Source organism: Lissotriton vulgaris, chromosome 6 (assembly GCF_964263255.1).
Source record: "Lissotriton vulgaris chromosome 6, aLisVul1.2, whole genome shotgun sequence".
Lineage (NCBI taxonomy): Eukaryota > Metazoa > Chordata > Amphibia > Caudata > Salamandridae > Lissotriton > Lissotriton vulgaris.
Genome location: NC_141694.1, coordinates 352934584 through 352957339, shown reverse-complemented (window position 1 = coordinate 352957339; position 22756 = coordinate 352934584).

Below are 22756 nucleotides of genomic sequence, written 5' to 3'. Positions count from 1 at the left end.
ATGCGCCAGATTTCCGGCACAGATGCGTCACGCATCTGTGCCGTTGTTGCACAATGGTGCGCCGCATTATAAATGCGGCGCACCATGGCTGGCGGAGCTGTGGCGCACTGTGGCACATGTTAACTGGCACATCCCTGGGGATGTGCCAGTTAACATAAATCTGCCCCTCTGAATCCTGTTTATTTCTAAAACGCAACACTAAATCCTGAAATTGATGGATTAAAATCAGGAGAGATTTAGTGCTCCTGTAGAGCGAAGAAAACTTTCTTAGCGCTTTGTCTGTTTTGTTGTGTTGTGTTTTTCACCAATATACCACATGTGAAACGCTTTTGGGGGATTTTAATTTTCTCGTGGGTTGGGGGAGTAATTACTCTAACCTGAAACGTGTCAGCGAATCAAACAAGAGCCAATCATTTCATTTAGTGATTTGTACTAGGAGATAAAGACGTTGTTGCTCTTGTTGGAATCTTTTGTCTTAATAGGAATGTGATTAATTGAAATAACTTAATGTGTTTTTTGAATTTTTGAATTTTTGAAATATATTCTTGTACATGTTTGTTTGGATGTAATTTGAATTATGTTTTTCCTTTATTGTTGTTATGATGTTATTTGTGAGCTCGAAATGTTTTTTACTAATTGAATAAGATTGAATGTGTATTCCTAGTTCTGGCCTTTAAGAACTTCAGGAGAAAATCAGTTTCTATAAAAAGATGAGTAAAAGGTATAAATAAATGTACCAGACCAGATCCAATGAATTAATCTATTTGGTCTTCTTTATCTAAATCATATTGTACATTGTGTTAGAAGGGGGCATTCTTTGTGTATGTTTATTTATAAATGGTCCAGCCCCCCCTCAGCCCCACAGGACCTAACTCCTTTTGTGCGCACCTTTTTTGTGCTGTCTCCCATATCCTGGACTCCTCTGGTCCAGATCTACCTCTCGATGACTGACAATACACTGTAGCCAAATGTCTGCCTACCTAAGTACCTGTCCATATCCCCTTGTTGACAAGTTTAGGTTGATTAAATTGTTATTGGGTCTTCATTGTTCCATTGACCTCCCCGAATATTCTGTGATATCAGCCAACAAGTGTGTTGACCACTGCCTGAAAGGTTGGATCCCTTCTACTGGTCAAGGTAAACCTCTGAGGTCTGTATTACCTGGCACTTTCTTAGACACCTTTAATCTCAAGCTTCCTCTATGTAAGGATGAATGGCAGTCTTAACGTAGAATAGTTTATTCATCCAGATGGACAGCTAAATTGTTAGCAGTGGTGGCAGGGAAGTCATTGTGTACAGCTACTACCTTCTTTGCCAGCCACAGAAAAGGTCATTTATTATGCCAAAATGCATTAGCATGAATCTGAAGAAAACATAGATGTGCAGGAACCTTTCTGCAACTGATATGTAAATTAATTACCCATTATCAGGATGGGTGGGCTTTTTTCTTCTTCACTGCAACTGTTATCAGCCTTCGGGATTAATATATAATTCCAAATATTATTACTGGATGGATACCTTTGCTACAAATACCACTATACTGATATTAAAATTAATAATGATTGTGATTTGTAACCAGGGGAATTACTTCAGATTTGTCAGTTACTGTTCAGTCAATTAGATGCAGCCGGGTAACCAATGTGTTACAGATACGCCATGTGTTATAGTAGATCTGCAGTTTTGTGTTTGGTTGGGGGTAATACACCCTGTTTAGCCAGTGCTGAAGTCATCAAATGTAATCAATAAACCACCATGCAACCAATAACTAGATCCCAATCCACTGTAACAGTGTACAGTGTACTGGATACTTTGAGCTCCAGTGTTGATTCAGTAATAATAGCAGATACATTTCCAGGAACCGTAAATCTGATAAATGTCCTGTTCAGTGCTTGGGAAGATAACATGGTAGGAAACTTTATGGACAGCAAAATTGTGAATGGGTAATTGTAGTCTAATTTGTATTCATGGGCATTTTATCACCTACTGGAGTGGATGAAACCCGCCAGGGCAAGAAGGCCACCATGTCTTGCTCAGGCACTGAAGTACACCTCAGGGGCCTAAGGTGAAAGGATGGCAATTTGAGTCACTGTGGAGATGCAGCGTGTGTGCAGGCGGCAGGACCCTGAGCCGCGGGAGACCAGGTGGACAGCGGCCCCTCCCCTTTGACACCGGGGGCATTTCTCTGGACCTCGCGCCTCCCGCTTTGCGGGAGACGCAGCGTGTGTGCAGGCGGCAGGACCCTGAGCCGCGGGAGACCAGTTGGACAGCGGCCCCTCCCCCTTGACACTGGGGGCATTTCTCTGGACCTCACGCCTCCCGCTTCGCGGGAGACGCATCGTGTGTGCAGGCAGCAGGACCCTGAGCCGCGGGAGACCAGGTGGACAGCGGCCCCTCTCCCTTGACACCGGGGGCATTTCTCTGGACCTCGTGCCTCCCGCTTCGCGGGAGACGCAGCGTGTGTGCAGGCGGCAGGACCTTGAGCCGCGGGAGACCAGGTGGACAGCGGCCACTCCCCCTTGACATCGGGGGTGATTTAGGTGTCCCACATTTCCGGCCCCGCGGGACGCGTGAGGGCGTGCGCCGGGCTAAGCCGGGCAAAGGGCGGGCCCTCTGTGGCCCTCAGAGGCCCAAGGAGGACGGGATGGGGCTACCCCCATGGCTCTTTGTGAAGAGGAGGTAAAGAAAGACATTTGCGTCCTTTTGGTTTTCCGCTTATTGACTTTGACTTTCTTCAAGGATATTTTCCCTCCCGATGCGTTCGATTTGTTGATAACTATACTGTTACACCCAAATCACACTATGACTCGCAAGGGGGATAATATAAACAGCACAACATTGTCCATTGCTAGAGAAGTCGATAAGGGTGTATCTTCCCATCCCACACTAACAGTAGACACAGAGCACGCCTTTGCGTGGTTAGATGACTTAAACACCCTGTGTAAAACTAAAGATGTCTTAGTGGAATCACCGCTTCCTGCCGAAAGCTCCTGTGTTTTACCTGATACTGTTAGCCCCCTGCAACCCCTCCCATCATCCAAAAAAGCCAACATTAAAAACACTAAAAGGATTGCATCTCCCCAGTTCTCATCTGCTAAAAGGAAACGTTGTGGGTTTAATCACATTGGGAACATTGGGAACCAATCAAAAGTCCAAAAATTGTGCTCAAGCCCCACAGTGCCAGTCACTAATTCTTCCTCGACTCCTGAGGCTGCCGAGAAATTAGTCGTTCTAGCATCTCCTACACAGCTGGATCTATTATCCCTTATTGAACAACTGGTCAGTTCTATTATATCACCACTAATAGAAAAAATAAACATACTAGGGGACAGGCTGACTGGAATGGAGGAAACCATCAAGTCAAACATGTTAGCCAATAAATGCTCTATAACACCCAAATGTTCCCAACCACCTCCTACTCCCAAAGACCCCAAGCCAATTACGCAAGACAAAAGGGGTCCAACCCAATCAATAGTCCCTAACGCACCAGCCCCAATAGCCCGCAAAACTTCTTTTAAACCCGTTTTGCCGCACCTTACTTCTTCTAGAGCACAGCATAATAAAGTTACCCCTATCCAACTCCCACCGGAGGCAGCTCCTTTTGTATGTGTCTTCGGGGGGAGTACCATCCCTTACACCTGGGAAAACCGAGAGACAACATGATCTGCTAAACAAGGTTACATTTTGGTTGGCAAAAAACAGACCCCTGCCACCTAACCTCGAGGGTACAATACTGAGTGTCAGAAGGGTGGGTTGGATGGGTTCCCTCCCAAAAGACATCGATGGTGACCTAGTACTCGTTAGATTTAGGCAGAGACACATTGTGCCAAACCTGCGTACCTGTCCACCCCAAGTGGGAAACGGCCCAATTTCCGTCTGGGATTTGCATGATTTTTACCCTAGAATGCCGTACACCCCCACATCTAGCCTAAAGGTAGGCCGCAACATGTTAATGGGCAGAGGACCCCATGTATCGAGCGACCGTAGCTTTCCCACCAATACCAGACAGGAATCATTGTTTTATAGTCCTAAGAATTGGAACCCCTATTAATTACTGCTGATTTAAGCTCAACCTGTGAAAAGTACGCTATAATTAATATATTTATTCCCCACAGGTCGGGCAAAAGTTTTTTAACTTCAGATATTATGTGTAATTGTATGTATGTTTTTACTTATAACTGATTTTAACTGTACGCTTTTATGATTTTAAACCAAAATCGAATAAAGCTATACCGACTGACTGAGTCACTGTCATGCTTAGGAATAACTGATTAAGTAGCAAAGAGGGTGGATGGGTTATGAGGCACTCTAGGTCCGCCAATAGGCTTATTCAACCTGAACTCAACCCTTTAGTGATTATGATGCTATCTTCCTGACTAAATATATCCTGGACAGTTAAATAACATTAGGTAAGTATTTTTTTATTTTCATAGTTATTTAAACCACGTGCAATACAGCAAAGTTAAACAATTGTATATAAAATAAAATGCATAAAATATATGAACCCATGCTTAAAATAAATACAAATTGACCAGCAATTAGTTAGCAGGGGCGCTGACTTATCAGTGTTCCAACTCTCCCTTGCATATTGGAAAGTGCAAACATGTGGTGCATACATAAAAACAAGTAGTGGGTTTCCCGTCGACCTGTCTGTTGAGGGATTATGATTTGGAGGACCTGAGCTAGGGGTATAAAATGCAGTAGTTATTAGACCAGTTTATAAACTGTGAATTAAAGGCTACTCACTTCCGTAGCGACTGCAAGCGCTGATGGTGGAGAGTGTTGGCTGGCTCTTAGCGTTTTGTACCAGCTCAAGAAACGTTACCAGCCTGAAGTTGAGCTGTGGATCCTCTGAGTTAAAGCAGGCAAGCACTGCCTGTTTCCGCATGTGAAACCCGCTTGAGTTAAACTGAGTTTTGAACAGTCGGATCCATTCTCTGTTCAGTTTGTTGCAAATGCGAACAGGGCAACATGTCTTCTATGGCTGAGGTGCATAGTTGATAGCAGTTTGGGAATGTATCCCTCTGCCATGGTAGAAGGTGTGGAGTCGAAGGGAGAATCCCCAGCCGATGTTTTGTGAACTTTTCTTTTACATTCTTTGAGTAACCTAGGCTGACATACAGGAGCAAGGGAGTGGCAGCCTTTGATCGTCATCCAGGTTGAATTACAGATCTTTATGACATTTGGTCTCATTCTCTTCCTCACGACCTGGGTGGGGCTAAACACTACAGATAGTTCTTCTCCTGCTGCATGATATTTGTTGTCACTGATATGTATTCTTCCATGTGGGTGGTGTTGCAGGCTATGGTAAAAATCAAGTAGTAGTAGTAGTTGTACTTTATGCTCTACCCCTTCTTCAATACAGAGCCTTTGATTCTTCCTTCAGGCTCTGTGAGGGTTCATGTTGCTTTCTTTTTTTTTTACTGACACCAGTATGGGATTGCATGTATTCAAATCTGGAAGAAATCTGCCCGGCAGTTTGGAGTGGACCATTCCTAATGGAGGAGCTCTAAAACTGAGAGAGACAAACAAAAAAACTTAAATTACGAGAAAAATTGAGATCTGGCCCGAGTAATTGCCAGAAGCTGAGTTCAACTTCAGCATTCCACCCCTCACCATTAACTTATCCACAATGCCCTAAGTGCAATAGTAAAGCCCCAGACATGGGCCGTCTGCTCTTTGTGACATAGGAACCACGCTATACCTCACACATAAAACATGAGTTACTCTGGGTCTTCTTGTGTTTCTATCTGCAAGAGAATAGGAATGGCAGTTCAGGTTGGAAGTCCCTATTGGAGCAGCATCAAGATTCATTTTCACATGATTGATCTCTCTCTAAGGTGGCATAATGGGCAACTTAACTGTGGCCTGGGATGCTCCAGTGCAATTACCAGTGGATGACATTTATCCAAGCATTCCATTTAAGATCTTTTCCCTCCAAGTTTATTGTGCTCAATACATGGGGCTGCATGTTACATACAGTACTCTCTCTGACTCTGCAATACGGTGCACACTTCAGTGCATGCACCAGGCACAGGCTGGAGCAGTGCGACTTATCACAGCAAATGAGCGGTTCCCAGTGAAAATGAAAACCTGTGCTGCACTAGGAAAATTGCATCGCTGAATGGTAGATGGGCTTATTGAAACTGCTGATCCGCCATTCACTGGTTGCAACCAGCCTGAATTTTCAAAGTTGGCCCAAGATTGCCATGTCAGCAGGTGCAGTGAGTGACTGCACCAGCGTGAAGACTAGTTTATTTGGGCGGGGTCATCTGGGATCCCCCTTTCCTTCTTACAATAGGTACTGTCTGGAGGTGCACTGATTATGTGTTACCCCTTTGTGGTGCACAGTCAGTGGACTTCCTCACGTATCTTTTCCCCAGCAAACTCTTCCCTAATATGAAACAGGTAAAGAGGCAAACACTGACCTAGCTGTTGCTTCATATTGAAAATACCTGCTACAAAATATCATTCCTGCACTACTGACCGTAGCATAGAAAACCCTTAGACATATGCACCTGATTTTTTTTAAGGAGCTTACTTGCCATGTTTGTACGAACATATTTTGCTTTGTATGTGCATATTTTTTGTGTGTTAAAATTGTGTTTATGTGTTTTGTTTCTCTTCATTTTTGCCTGGTGAGTCCATTTTTTTAAATGACAGTCTTCAAAGTGATGTTATTTCTTCAGAATATGTATGGTTTTAGCGTGGTTTGTAGATATTTTCTTTGTATTGTCTTTGGTATGCTTTCTGCCTTTTGTGTGTCGCTTCTCGAAACTAACAGAACAGTGAGAGAAATACGAAGGAACCATAAATCCCGTTTTATTATTATGATGTCAGATTCTGAAAAGCACACCACATTTTATTTGAGATTTTAATTTAGATAAAATGCCTTGAAGCATGCGTTCCCTTGCAGGTGATCTCGCTTAAGAACTTCATGTATTGCTGATGTATGTCCTGCCGCATAATGAACACAGATATGACGCTTGCTTCATAATAAATAACTACTATTGAGTAAACCACCATTCATACATGTCTACGATGCAGAATGTGATATGTGCATAAAAGGGTCATGCTTTATTGCTGTAGTACCACTAATCTACTGCTCAGGGAAATGTCACAACATCCCATAATTCCTGAGCAGAACGATGATTTCATAACGATAAATCCTTATGACAAATAACCCACTTTGAATTGTTCGTCACTAGGCTGCGGAACGAGTGAAGTGAGCTTTTAAATGTGTATGGGTTATGCTAATCTCAATATTCATTCCAAAAATAAAAAAGATATTGGTTTCCCAAGTCCAAGCAGATACACAATAGGAAACCTAGAGGCACAGATTGAGTACAACTGAGCTATGTACACCAATAAGATAAAGATATTGCATAATTAATGTGTCCGCTAAATATATCTTGAGTGAGCCATGTTATGAACTGACATCGGGCAATCTTTTCCTTAATTGCACAGACAAAAATTGGCAAAAAAGACTGCATCTCTTTCTCCGTGAAGCTGCTGCCTTGACGCATTTGTAAGGAAGCTCGAGACTCCTCATGAGTTGAATGCCGACAAATCTGGCGCTCTTTCTAAAGACTGGTGTCATATACAGCAGCTGCGACACATAGGGGCATATTCACAAGGAGCCATCGCCGAATTAACGGCACTTCATCGCAGCCAAAGTTGTAATAAATTTACCCCCCATTCACAAGCTGGTGCTAACAGCCCACAGCACCAGTTTACCCATGATAGCAGCCCCAAAAATCATTCCCACAGAGGACCCCCGCAACTATCGTAATGAGATGCAGAGTAGGCGTTCCCGTGCCAAAAGCTGTGACAACACCACACCACAACATTCACAACGGCCAGACAGAACCGCAATAAGAATACAAAACAGGCTATAAGGCGGATCAGCAGCAGGAAATTAACACCTGCTCCGACCTGGTGTAAAGTCGGACCAGAGTCTGCACCACAAAAGGGAGCACAGCCCAGAGCCACACATGAAGAACAACAGATGCCCCCGAGCAACTGAACATGCAGCACAGACACCCAAGAGGGCCTCAACACCCACTGACACCACACCCAGACTCGCAACAACCCCACCCCCCAGCCCACCCCCAACCCCAGGCCAAGAAACTGGACACCAACACCACAAATCCCTAAACAAATACTTTGCCTGATGTCGCACAAGCAGGAAAATCAACATACATGCGTGGCCAGACAATGGAGAATCAGTCCTACAGCAATGCAATCACCAACACAAAACATCATACAAACAGGAGCCAAAACAACCATTCGGATGAGTCCTAGTGGGTCCTTACGGGACAATCCGTAGGACACATTCTGGTAGACTAAATCCAAGAGAAGAAGGTGTGCCATGCGCCCAACAAAGGAAAAAGAGGGAGAGAGCAAGGGAGAGGGACAGAGTGAGATTGCACAAGCAACGCAAGGCCTTGCAGGGCACCTGGCTCCACATGCCAACATGTGTTGTGTGTATTGCCATCCGTACCCCAAGAGCCCAAGGCTGTGTCCCAATCTCAGCGCAAAAGCCACAATACATTCCGAAAACGCAAGTAGTAGTCAGACAAACAACAGGGATGAAAGCTTCATTGTTCCAATGCAGAAGGCGGGAGGACACCTGCACCTCTGACCTTGGTCCAGAATGCACCTGGAACACCCTAAGAGAGATGCCATGGCAGATGTGGATGACTCCCACCCTACCCATTGCGCAAATAAACTATCCGACTTATCCACACCCCACACACAGAAGCCCCTGCCTGAGGGACCTCCGCATGGGATGCCCTTGACACTCACGGAAACAACCACCCACTCAGCCCAATGTTGCACAGACATTCGAATCATTGCCCAGAGCTGTGGCATATCCTCCCCACAACTGCCACAGTTCAGAAGAGTGCTGGTTCCATGAGACACACCAAGGCAATGGTAGGCCAAACTGGGCACATGCACAATGCCGTAACGTGGAAAACTACCATGCACGTATGCTGCATTTACTGGGCGCAGTGCCACTGGCAGTGCTGTGGATCAGCTACCGGATCAGCTTCCGCATTGCCTACATCACCTGCGTCCAGCCCTGGTTCCACTGCTGAACATGCACAGTCGAGTGTCCCATGGAATTCTGCATGTCCAACACAACCATAGATGAATTAGATTGTGACTTGTGTCTGCACACCCTGTTGGATCACAAACAGGAGTGCATCCGAGACAGCCGTGCATGGGATGCCTTGACATACTGTGTATGGGAGATTGCACAATTCCTCATGTGCAGTGACCACATTGAGGCCCTCCCCTATTGGGCTGTGTTGCGGATTGGTAAACGGCGTGGGCTGAAAACACCTGGCCGAACCAGTTAATGGATTGGCTCACCCTGGTGTTCCTTGAACACGACAACGATGTACTATTGGAACACATTGCACATGAAGCTGCGCGGGCATTCATGGGCGAGTAACTACGTTCCTGCAGCTACATACAATTTTGTTACCCACAGCAACGGTCCCAACAACTTGTTGCATCGTGAGGATTGCTCACATATCCCACCACAACAGTGGACACGTCTGCCATCGTCCGGACTCTGGATTCATGTGCGTGGAACAACGCGTGTGTACACACACCTGTGCAAGGTGATGCAGGTCCGTGGTCGGAGCAACACAGAGTTGTCTTGCAACGTTACCAATTCGGACATATCGCTGGGGGAGAGCACATACATGACAACCTAGCACGAAATGTGTACCTGTTGGACCCTTTCACCTGATCACTGTCAGCAGAGCAGACAATTGGCACACTCCGGTGGCAGAGCACTATGCAGATACCATGGGCAGTGATTTGTGCCCCCTCATACGGGGAAATGGGCAGACGACAGACAACACATGACTCATCCAGCAAGGCAAGGTGGGGTGGGACATTGCAATCCGTGATGATTGTTTACCATTTTCGCACCATCATTTTCTGAACCTCAACATGTACCCATGCTGCGTGTAAGTGTCTTAAGCATGTCCCTGCCTGTTGTGTCTGTTGCCTCGTACATACTGACACGCACATGTCAATAAAGTCTTTGCCACCCCACTAGTATCTAACTGTGAGGTGTGTTCATTAGATTGTCCACTCGAATGCCACAATGAGCATCATCCCTACACAGGGAGGAACGGACTGACGGATGTGCAATGGGGGTGTGTCCCTTTTGCAAGCTCAACTTCTGTGAGCCAGACATTGTTATGGGATAGGTGCTGGCCGACATGTGCACTTACATGACTTCAGCAATGTCAGTATGGTGTCCAACCTCTGACCATGTGGAGCAATGTCATATATTATAACAGAATGTGTCCACACAAATGTGTGTAAGAAGGTATGCGTCGTGAAGTTCTGTTGTCACATGTGACTCCTGGCATGCTACCGATTTGGTGACTCCTACACGCAGCCCTATTCAACACATGGACGTGGGCCTATGTTGGGGGGGTCATGAGATTGTTGTTGATGTGCAGTGGGGACACAGCTAGTACTCACCTTCACAAGCATCCAATTTGCCATGTGTCTCAGGGATACACATACGGATATGCAATCATTGTCCTACATCCAGCCATACTACCATACATGAGTGAATATAGTAATGACACATCTGTATGATTTAGAATGTTTTATTCACATTCAGGTGATTGACGGAGCTGGAGCTGTACATGGCCTTCCAAGCCCACATCTCATGGAAGCCCATCGGTGGGCCAACAAGAGTCATTTGGGGATTGTGAAGTGACTAGGAAGTGGGAGAGTGCAGTCCACAGCAGGATTGTTGTGTAATTGGCCAGCAGTGATGAAATGCAAGTCCGTGTTGTGGTCCGGGTGAATGTCGCAGAGTGTTCCGGGGGTCAGTAGGAGGTATTTCCCAGAGCATGATGCATAGGTCATAACCAGGCATGGGGGGGACATATGGTGGAGATGTATGCTACTTCCTCCTTCCTCACACAGTAATTAACATCCCCTTCTTACTCCCCTGATACGGGTTCTGTGTTTGGTGTGTGTGGCAGGGTGATGGCTGCATCACTGTGTGCCACTGGCACAACAGACTGCAAAGGTGATGGGGCAGCGTCACTGTGTGCCAAGGACACATTAGGGGTCAGAGCTGTTGATGTTACCGCTGCAGTCATCTGGGAATGTCTCAGTGGAAGCAATGGCAAGATGAAATACTGCAGGCCACAGATGTTCCCAGATACTACTCGCTGGTGTACAGCTGTGGCAGACATACTTACAGCCTGCATCTGATCCATAGTCTCCATTGACCTCCGCATGTGTGCCAACTCTGTGCTGTAATCGCTGGTGTCTGTCTGACCAGATGGTTCTTGTATTTGATTCATTGCCCCAGCAAGGACAGCCAAGGTCTGTGGGAGAGCATGGTTCATACAGGGGGTGTCCGCTAGGGACTGTACGTTGTCCCTGATAAGACTCAGACACCCACATATGTCATCAAGTTTGGCTGCTAGGAGTTCGAAACCCACCCGCAGCTGTTCAGCCAACTCCACCTGGCAACTCCACACACGTTGTTGGAACTCCATGTATTGGTCGGGGGTGCTGGGAGACAGCCGTGGTGGTGTGTGTTTCCTGCTGTGTGGTCTGTGCAGGTGGTCTGCTCACCTCAGGGCAGATGGCCTGCCCTGCTACTGGGGATGGGGTGCGGAGACTGTCCATTATCCATTGGAGGGTGTCATGACATATGTGCAGGTTGTCCTCTTCATCTTCAATTATGTGAAGTGTGGTGTGCGCTGCAGGTGGTGTTGTTTGTCCCTCTGCAATGTGAAAGGGGAGATGCAAGTTAACAGAGTTACACATGTGTGTTGAGGATTTTCAGATGTTTCCATTCAGACTGCATGCCAATGTACATTGTCACTGTTTTGGTGGACCTGGCTATTTGATGGCAGTCAGTGTGTTTTTCGACTACAAGACGGATGTGTGGTAGAACCTGTGCATTATCATCACACAGTGTCAGGCAATGGCAGATGTGAGTGGCCAGTTACTACGCACGTGCAGGACCTGTTGTGAGCTGTGTCCTATGGTGTTGGTGTTGCACTTTGTACCTCATTGCCGTCATTGCTGATGTTCCGTGATTGCTGTGTGTGTGTGTGCTGCATTATGAAGGAGTTGCCCCTGCAGCTCTTTTTCGTGTAGCCTTCTCCCTTTGATGCGGAGTGCCTTTGAATTGTGTGCTTTTCGGGTCATTATTTGGTTTTTACTTGGGTCATTTGTGCTCTCGGACAGATTTTGTGGCCCAGGGCATTGTTCGTCTGCTGTGTGTATTGTACAATAATCAAAACACGAAAATGCCAATACTGATAAAACGTATACACTCAGATCTACCAATCACTCGTGCCACTCATAGTGATTTAAAACATTTTATTTAGAAATTAATTTTCTTTTAATTTTGTTTAGTGTTTTAAATCCACTTTTTGAAATCTTTTTTTCTTTTACAGATACAAAAGAAACCATTTTAAAGGGACCTAACAATGATATTTACAGTTTACAAATGATCACATCCATATACATTTATACAACACCTTCAAAATTGATACAACATTAACCCATCATCTCAAAAGAAATCAAAGAAATATTATAGTAGGAAAATAATTAAAAAAGAAGAAATTAAAGAGTTTCACAAAAAAGAAGAAGGGAAATAAATAAAATCCCAGCGAATGTTAGCAGACCAGTATGATCTTCGGGTTTATACGATGAAATCCTCTTAATCCTATGTTATTTTTAAGCAAACGTGACACCTTTTTCTTTAATAACAACACTTGGCTTTGCCAAACAAGAAAGGTCTACGCGTTTCAAACCCTACAAGTAATTTAAAGAGGTTCTCCTCAGGAACTGAGCTGTGAAAATAAAACAAAAAGTGCCTGTGCGGGGAATGAGATTTTAATATCAATTTATGATCAATTTAATAACTTATCTCATTCGAAAATTTTGGATCGCTTTTTATCTGTCATTGAGTAAAAGACAAACCCCGCATAGGTTAGATAAACCCCATAGACTGACGCCACTCTGAAGAACCACTTACAACTGATGAAGTTTGAAAGTTTTATATAAAAGTCAAATTTGAATGCGAATACAATCCTCTCAGGATAAATCTCAAAACGTATAAAAAGAATACAAAATCAATTCGAGAATCAGCAAATTAAAGGATCGATGTGAAGTGGTTCCTTTGCGTCATCTACAGAAAGAGAAAATTAATCAAGTTAAATCTGTCCCTACTCTATACTACGTGACATCCCTACTTCGCAAGTTCCTAACCTAAAAAGGTGTCAGCAGTTTGACTCCCAAAGAAGTTCAAACTCTCTTAGCCTCTAAAGGTAACTTAAGTTTAAGAAGCAGTACCCTTGCTGCCTACCCATCCGCTCACTAAGGGTCCTCGGCCTACTGCTCTCTTGCGCTCTGATCTCTCTCAGCGCATCTGCTCAAGTCATCTACTCTGAGCTCTCTATGATGGCCTTTGCTCGGAGCTGTTCGCTTTCGCCTTCGCTGTTCCTATCTTCTCCCCGGGGTGCTGTCCCTAAAATACACAATCACAGTGTGGGTGGAACGCCCCTTCGACGCCCACCACGGACTTTCCCCGTGAGGTCATCTTCTAGCTTTTTCCTTGCTTCGTCTCTTTCGCGTCGTCCGTTAAGTTGACCTTTCTCCTCAGATGTCATCTTCGTCTCCTTGCTGTTGACTTCATTCAATATTACAATTGACACTTTCAGAACATAAGTCAATTACCTCAGCAGAACTTTAATCTTTATAGTTATGTATATAACCTTTCTTGGTCCTGTGAATGGACTTCTCAAAACAACTCTCAAATTCCAAGCGCTTCTTACCACGTTTAGGCCATAAACTTTGTCCAGCGTTGTCACCTTAAATCTAGCAAGCACTAGACTCCTTGGCTCGCACGTTCACATCAAGGCTATTCACGACTCCTGTGAGCCCACTAAATTACAAACAGCGGACTACACTCCTGTGAACCCTTGGTCAGTCAGGTTAAAATCACAAATGACCTAAACCCTTCTAACATTTCTTACAAGAAGCCTTCTACACAGTATAACCTTTAACACACATTTATATATATATTCGTATTTAGCAAATCCTTTACATATAAGTGAAAATATTGTACATAGAATATAAATTACATAGAGTATAACTTTATATTCTCATTTGTTACATCGCCGTATATGTTCTCTGCACATTTCTCCATGTTACATTTCACGCCGTTTCTCCATTTAAAGTTACATACATACATGATTTCTACTTTGCACGTTCTACATTTCGTAAGCATTTCTACATGTTTCTACATTAGCCCACTACGTATACGGGCCTTCTAAATCTAATGCATGTTCTAAAGTGAATATAGTTACATTTCCTATATTACTCTTGATTACATCGGTTAACTTTATGCTATAAGTGTCAACTTCACGTTACAACTCCTATGTTTATGCAATATGCTTGTAAGTATGGCTCGCATATATGTTTTATTCAAATTGCGCTCTCTCAGTTCCCCCCTTTGATGACTTCTGGAGTCATCACTAAATGCAATTTGAATAAGCCCTTTACACAGAACTAGTTACAACATTCCCTCTTTTCATCATTTCGAGAGCTCTTAAACTTTTGTATTGTTGATCTTGTAAAGCAGCTAGTCTCCTTTCTTGCTCTCTCATGGATCTTTGTAACCGGTTCGACCTATACCATTTATACAGTTTCACAAACCCTAATAAGGTGATTAGGCAAATTAATACTATCAATACAGGTTTTAATATATACCATACTATGCTTTTACCAAGGTTGGCAAACTAACTCCCAACCTTTCCTACTCCATGACCTACTTTTTCCCAAACATTTATTTTTGATAAATCTTCGATCTCTTGATGAATCTGTTTAATGTTGCTTATGACTTTCTCAAGTGGTTTTGAATTATCAGGAATATAAGTACAACATTCCTGAACCTTCAAAGCCTTACAAACTCCGCCTTCTTTTGCTAGCAGTACATCTAAAGCAAGTCGGTTCTGAAGAACCATTGCTCTAATCGACTGCATCTCGCCTTCTACTAGCATTAATGACCTTGCAGTACTTGCAGATAATCTATCTACAACTGTAGCTAGTCTCCTGATCTTAACATCGTTAAGTATCAAACCTAACATAGGAAACATCGCTCCAAATACATCTCCTACTACTTCTGCATCTCCTACTTCCCTTTTCGCTCTCGTCGAAGCCTTTCCTTCTATAATCGCTAAATCCTTTGCATGATATATTTTGGGGAAGACAATTGCCAAGTAACACGAACCATACCAATTGTCCGGTAGTTTTACATAGGCATTTCTTCCACATACAAAATACACATTCGGAATAGCTTGCATCCCTTTCATGAAATCTTTCGTATAGTACTCTAATCTAAAAGCATGTTCACAATTTACTTCACCTACAAATACACTCTCATAATATGTCTTGCTTCGAGTTAAACATAACTTCCCTTTCTGCGTTCTATCCAATGCTATTGGACCATTGCTACCTTTCTTTTTATGTGCCTTCTCTTCTTCGGTCCAATCTGTTTTCCATTGTCCTGACATTTTTAGAATCTTCTGCCTTCTGTATCTGTCATCTACTTGTCCTATGAACTTTTTCTCAACCTCTGACACTTTGCAAGTTAGATTATTTCTGCGTGCATATGATGTATCTAATGTATCCCACGGAAGAAAGAACTTAGCTAGTCTATCCTCCTTTTTATAATAGTCCCACTTATTCATTTGTTTATAATTCGGAACTTCAGGCAGTACCGAATCATAATTTGAAAAGTAGTACTCGAATCCTTCCCTACCATAAAATATACTAAGCAGTAAACTACATGTTATCCCATAAGTCAATGGGAGATGATGGTATCTAATGCCTTCGTCTACAGAAGCCGGCAATTGCATACATACATAGCATTCTTTGGCCTCCATGGCATCGATATACTCATATAATAATTTAGCATATGCATTTGACCTAAAGTTTCCCTGTGACTCGTCTACATGTAATCTACGAGCTTCATTTGCCAGTAACGCCTTTTCACGTATTTCATTGCTCTCCTCTTTCTTCCCCACAAGAGCAGGTCTCAAAGTCGTTACAAGCTTTACATCTGTTGTTTCTTTATCGGTTTCATGTCCTATTATGTATGATATTGTTACTACTGTAATTATGAGAAAAATTACTACTGCTATTAGTGTACCTACTATGCATCTAGCTTTTCGGTTTGGGTTGCCGCTCTCCATGTCATCAAACAGCTTAGCTCCTTCTTTTGCGAAAAGTTTTTCTTTTCCAGTCTTTGTTTGCTTTATTTGCTTTCTCAGTCTGTAAAGTGCTCTTTATCAACAAAGTCTCTTTTTCGCAACAATGTCTTTTCTCCTTTAGCAACAGACAACCCTAACCCTTCTCCGTCCTCTAAATGTAATCCCTAATTTTATTCTTCTTTCCACTCGGCGCTAAGTTATCTTCTTCTTTATAGCTTATATACAAAAGTCTTTATGCATCAACAATTATTCTTGCACCTGCAGCTTTCACAACTATTTCCAATAATTCAAAACGCATGACTTTTTCTTCTTCCTCTGGAATTTGATGACCAAAAGTCGGAAACTGTAATCTATTTAGCACTAGATCTTGAATTTGACTCAAATATGGGGGTATGGGGAGTGTGAAAGTCAGTAATCCCTCAGTCTCGAGTCCAGGCGTCAACATCCATATCTCCACTGCCACAAATGGATCGTGATCGATTACTTTCACTTTCTTCACTCTCCCAGATTTCTGTCCCCAAGACATCTGCTAGATAAGTCCACTCTGGGGTGGCGTACCTTCTGCAGGGCACACGTACCCTTCTCGATCTTCTTGGACTTTCAGTTCCTGAGTCTGTAGTTTCCTCTTCCTGATCCGATTCTTCAGCGATCGGGACAAGAGCTCTTTCTTGATCTGCTTTTAAGCTTGGCCTACTCCTTCTCTCCGGCCAACTAGCTTCATCACTCCTTGTCCTCCCGCTCCTTGTTCTTGGACTTGTCTCTTGGTCACTTTCTGCTTGTTCAGTATCTGATTCGATCTCCCAATTACTCTCTTCTCCTGAGGCGACTTCGGTCCCACTGGTGTCCTGACCTTCGTCGACCTGTTCCGTCTCAGTCTCAGCCTCTTCGATCACCTCCACAGCTTGGCTTTCCCCCTCTGTAGCTTCTCCCCTTTCCGCTGGATTCTCATCCGAGAGAGGAGCTGTTTCTTCTAGAGGTGTTGGCACTCTTCGGGTGTGTGAGGCATGTATCCAGTTTGGCAGGCCTCCACACTTTACTGCAGTATTCGTCACAAGTATGACTTGAAACGGTCCTCTCCAGCGCACGTCACCAAAACCCAGTCCCCCGGACTCAGGTCATGGCACAAATCTTGTGCTGATGGAACCTCTGCAGCCTGGACCTGGAGGGACACAGAATTAACGGCATCAGATAGTCCCTTACAGTAGTCCAAGATCAAATCGTCTGTGATGTTCACTAGGGCTGCAGTCGGAACCGATGGCAATCTCATGGCTCTCCCCATTAGCACTTCATGAGGAGAGAGACCTGTTTTCCTATCTGGTGTGCTACGTATGCTCATAAGAACCACTGGAAGTGCGTCTGGCCAACTCAGGGATGTTGATGAACAAACTTTGGCAAGTCTGGACTTGATTGTACTGTTAATTTGCTCTACAATCCCTGAAGCTTCTGGTCGATAGCTGCAGTGTAACTTCTGATCGATACTCAAAGCTGAACATAGCATCTTCACTATTTCGCTGTTAAAATGAGTTCCTCTGTCCGATTCCAAAGAGGATGGCACCCCAAACCTTGGTATCAGCTCTCTAAGTAACAATTTCGCTACTGTAAGTGTATCGCACCTACGTGTAGGGTAAGCTTCAACCCATCTAGAAAATATGCAAACAATCACTAAAACGTATCTGAGTCTATTGCATTTAGGCATTTCTATGAAGTCAAGCTGCATTCTATTGAAAGGCCCCCCAGACCTCCCAATGTGACTCAACGTGACTGGTGTTCTCTTTCCTACGTTTAGCTGCTGACAGATCGCACATCGCTGACACACTGCTTCTGCCGCTACTCTGAACTTCGGGTTGAACCACGTTTGTCTGAATACTCTTACCATAGCATCTCTACCTATGTGTGCTGGTCCATGCAATTTCCTTGCCATTGGACTAACAAGTTCATTTGGTAAAACTGCTCTCCCATCTGCAGATATCCAGAAGTTCATCTCACTTCTAGTACAACCCGCTGTTTCCCAACTCTTTTTCTCATCATCTGGTGCATTTTCCTGAACACTCCTTAGCTCATCCCACGTATCTACAGTATCCAACAACATTGTCAATTCAGTTCTTTCTTGGATTCCCCCCACTTTTACATCAGTGTGAGAATATCCCTGTTCTGCGCAGTAACGCGCTACTTCATCCGCATAGCGGTTACCTTGTGACACAAAATCTAAATTTTTCGTATGCGCAGCACATTTGACAACTGCAATGGCTGCTGGACCTTGCAATGCCTCTAACAATAATCTCACGAATTCTCCATTCCTAATTGGAGAACCCGAGGAGGTCATGTAACCTCTTTGAGACCATAACTGCCCGTAATCATGAACTACCCCGAAACCATACTGGCTATCGGTGTATATGGTAACTCGAAGTTTGTCGCCTGCTAGGCAAGCACGCGTCAAAGCAACAATTTCAGCTACCTGAGCGGAGTGTACTCCTTCCAGGCAAGCGGCTTCTATTACTCTCGTAATTGTGCAAACTGCATAAGCTTCTCTCAGCTGACCGATATCGTCTCTTACACATGAACCATCAACAAAGAAAATTTCATCGGGGTCAGTCAATGGCTCATCTACGATATCGGGTCTCGGTTTGGTGCATAGTTCAGTCACATCAAGGCAATCATGGTCTGTACAAATTTCATCATCGATCTCATTTGGAAGTGGCATCAAAGTTGCAGGATTCAAGACGGAGCATCTTTTTAGGGTCACATTCTCGGCAGCCAGCATGACTTGCTCGTAGCGTGTGAGCCTGCTATTTGTCAGATGCTGAGTCTTAGTCCTGGTCATTAACAATTCTACAGAATGTGGTACGTACACCACTAACTGATGTCCCATTACCACGCTTTCAGAACGTTCAATGCTGACACCCGTTGCAGCTACGGATTTGAGACATCCGGGCAACGCTGCGGCTACTGGATCTAATGTAGCCGAAAAATACGCTACTGGCCTGCGCGCATCTCCATGTATCTGAGCTAAAACTGCTAACGCGCATCCCTCTCTTTCGCAGCAGTAAAGCAAAAATGGTTTTGTGTAATCAGGCATCCCTAAAGCCGGGGCACGACATAAGTCCTCCCTCAGCTGCAAAAATGCCATCAAACAATCTTTGTCCCATGGTACCGGATCACTTACTCCTTTGTGCGTCAGTTGTAATAACGGTTTTGCCTTTAGTGAAAAGTTGGCTATCCACTGCCGACAATAACCGACCATGCCTAGAAACATCCTGACTTCTCTTTGTGTTGTAGGCGCATTCATTTTCATGATCGCCTCTATTCTGTCTGGAGACACCTTCCGCTTTCCCTTTTCAATCCTATGGCCCAAGTATTGCACTTCAGTCTTACAATACTGCAATTTACTTGGAGACACCTTGTGTCCATTCTCGGCCAAGTGATTCAGTAAGGTTATGGTGTCTACTCTGCAAGCTTCCTCAGTTTCTGACGCAACTAGGAGGTCGTCTATGTACTGGACTAGAACCGAGTTCTTAGGCAGTACTAGACTTTCAAGATTTCTTTTTAATAGCTGGTTAAAGATCGATGGGCTTTCTGTATACCCCTGAGGGATACGACACCATGTTAAAACGCGATCTTCCAGCTTAAAAGCGAAAAGATACTGACTCTCTTCATCTAAAGGAATCGAAAAGAAAGCCTGGCACAAATCTATCACGGTAAACCATTCAGCTTGGAACGGTATCTGAAATAATATCACTGATGGATTCGGTACCACTGGACAACATGAGACAACAATATTATTAATCTTTCGAAGATCCTGCACTATTCTGTATTTCCCACTAGGCTTCTGCAAACCCATAATCGGGGAGTTACATGGACTACCCACGATCTCCTTCAGTATTCCCTGTTTAATCATGGATTCGATCACAGGCTTTATTCCTGCAATCGTCTCTGGTGTCAACTTGTATTGCGGTGTTCTTGGATATTCAGCATTGGGTCTTACCAAGATCTTTACTGGTTCTACTCCTTTGATCAATCCTATTTCCTCTCCAGTAAAATCCCACACATCAGCTGACACTTTCTCCCTCAAATCCTGTGGAAGCTCCTCCACTGTTAAGGTAGGATATAGTTCCACGCACTCCTGCGAGTTTACAACCTTAAAATCGGCATCCTCATCATTGGTCTGCACTTCTACTCCTTCAGGTGTGCAATGTATTGTGCAATTCAGTTTACACAACAGATCTCTTCCTAGCAAACACACAGGGCTAGAATCACAGATCACAAACTGATGTTCGTCACTGTAATTCCCTATCTTTACTGACACTGGTTCTGTCAAAGGATTCGTCATCCTCTTGTTTGCGACTCCTACCACCTGAATCGTCTCTCCCGATATTGGCAGACCTGGGACTACCGCTGATCTCAGCGTGGATCGAGTGGCCCCCGTATCCACCAAAAAGGTTGTAGGACATCCAGCTACTTCAGCCTCTACGTATGGTCCCCTCTGATCTACTTCCAGGGCTGCACCTAGAGTACAGTCTTCTTCCCTATTCACTCGTTGCCCTGTAAGAGGATCAACGTAGTAGCATTCTTCTCCTCCTACAAACAATGGCATTTGTCTATAGGTTTTCCCTCCGTTTGTAATGCGAGGTGGTTGAGGAAACGGGGCTCGCGGAGTCTGAGTCCCCCCTTTGATAAATTTTCCCTTCGGGACTGCGGCTCCCTTAACCACGTTATTCTGTACCTCTTCCTCCTCTTGTTCTAATTCCCCTGTCTCAACATTGTAAGGACACTCGCGTCGCCAATGTCCCACCTCATTACACTGATGGCACCTCGTTGTCTTTTTCAGTGTCGCAATATCCATTCTCGGCCTTGGTCTTTCCTCCTCATCTCTGCTCTGATTATTCTGTTTCTTTCCTTGCGTTCCTGTTCCCTGTTGCCGCTGTCCACCCTTTCCAGCTGCTTGCATTTGTACCAGCATTAGCTTTTCCTTGAGCTTCTTTGCCTTCGAATCTATTTCGTCGCTACAGTACCTTGCATACCTCAAAATCTCATCTAAAGGTTTGTTCTGCCAACAGATCAAATGCTGTTGTATCATCAGGCTTATGTCCGGTCTCAATCCTAAAACAAACTTCGACACAAACTGTCCTATGTCCTTAGGATCCATTACGTCTAACCCACTGTATTGTTTAAATGCTTTCAGTAACCTCTCATAGAACTCGTGAACTGTCTCTTTGGGCTCCTGAGTTGTTCGATCTATCTTAACCCAGTCTATGTCCTGCACTGGCACTTTCTCTTTTAGCCATGTTATTACTCTTTCGTATTTTTCCATGACTCTAACTGATGGACCATTCGTCTGGGTATCTCTCGGAGGCTCACACGTAGGCCATTCAACATTAAGCTTGCATGCCGTCCACAAATCTCCGGGTACTACGATATCGAACAATGTGTTCAAATCGATCCATAACACCTTAGAGATCTTCACGAACCTCTCTACCTGCTTGTACCACTCTACGGGGTTTTCTCTTAGCTTCGGGAAAGAATTAGTAAATGCCGCTAAATCCCCCCTACTCCAAGGTACGTGAACGTAATTTCCGTTCGCGATTTCTCGCAAAGGGAAAGCTTCCATTCTCATTAGGCCTGTATCTTGGGACTTCACAATTGTACTTCTTCTGACAGATCCCCTCTTAGACCATTTTTCCTCCCATCTATCCAGATCTTTCCATATTCTAATACACATGATCAGTTCCCTTATGTGTACTCTTAGTCCAATCGTTCTACGTTCATCTAGATCTCGATCTGTGCAATTTAGCCTATGATTGGGCTGTAAAGCTTTAGTTCGTGACATGTCTATCATATACTTTTCCGCTAATTCAGATAGTTTTTCATGAGCTGCCCTTGCTTTCCGAGTAACATCTTTGGATAAGAACAATATTTCATCTGGTGCGTACAATTCCAACCTCTCTATTGCCACTGTGCCGTCTATTATTTCGTCCAAGTCTGATTTTAAGCTCATTACATCAATCCGTCTTGCTTTTATTTCAGCTCTCAGTATGTCAGTCCTAGGTGGTTCGCTCATACCCCTCTCACCTCCACTATGCGCCCTACGCCTAAACACAGGTGAGTTATGAGGAGTTTTCCTTCCATCTCTTTGTTCCCACCTCTCTAGATCCCAAGCCTTTCCATCTTCCTGTGGGGTGTGGTGGAACATTACTCCATCCCCCATCCCTACATTGCGCCTTTTCGGCTCGGTTTCTCCAGGTACGAGATAGGATCCACCGTCTTGTTCAAAACCACTATAACTCGCTTGCTGTCTGGTGTCGCTCAATAAACGATAAGGTCCTTCATGGCCCTCCATGCTCCCGCGATCTCGATCCTGATCACCAGAAGTATGGCGGGACGTTTCGCGACTCCCTATATTCTTGTGACTTCGCTCACGTTCACCGGATGCATGGCGAGACCCTTCACGACTCTCCATGTTCCCGTGATTCCAATGT